Here is a 746-nt window from a genome sequence, read left to right as displayed (position 1 = left end):
TGTGAAGGGCATGGGTTAATTATCGGGAATTATGGTAACTGAATAATTCTGGTTATTTGTTGTCATATAAATGAAACGAAAGGCTTGTTATCACACCTGAGTCTTGGAGAAAAAAAAATGGGATATTATTGGAACCATTTTCTAAGCTTTTTGTATATTCATTTGTAAGTGTTATATTTTCATTGAGCATATAACTGTTTAACATTATGTAATATTGTTCTTTTGGATTTGGATTTTTTAGAAAAGTGATGATGATATCGCTTTACAAATGACCGGCAGGTTTGCGGTCGGGTTGGGCGTGTGTTGTAGAAGGTCGGGATATATAGCCGCTTTTTGGCTCTTTCACGAGGTTCGGGTATTACGTAACCTCGCATTTACAAACTGCATATTATGTATATTCCAGCCATGAGTCGAGATGTTATTTTCAGTATTATGGGTAAACTAATACGCCCTAGACTCGACGTCAGATTGTTTGTGTTATTCCATGTTTTTCTTGCAAATATGACGAGAAAAACATACTGTTATGAAACGTTTAACTTCGTAACAATTTTCTAATTAACCATGGTAATTACCATTTTCATGGATATTTTCTACACTAAAATTAATCCTTAAAGTTTTTGCAAATTCTGTATGACCAATATTTGAAGTCAGTGCGAACTGTGAATAATGATATTCAAATATGACATAAGAAAGAAAGCTAAATAAATGAAAATGTGTGATATATCAACTGTGGAGTTTTTACTGAG

This window comes from Penaeus monodon, chromosome 29 (assembly GCF_015228065.2).
Source record: "Penaeus monodon isolate SGIC_2016 chromosome 29, NSTDA_Pmon_1, whole genome shotgun sequence".
NCBI classification, from domain to species: Eukaryota; Metazoa; Arthropoda; class Malacostraca; order Decapoda; family Penaeidae; genus Penaeus; species Penaeus monodon.
This window is presented reverse-complemented; position numbering follows the sequence as displayed.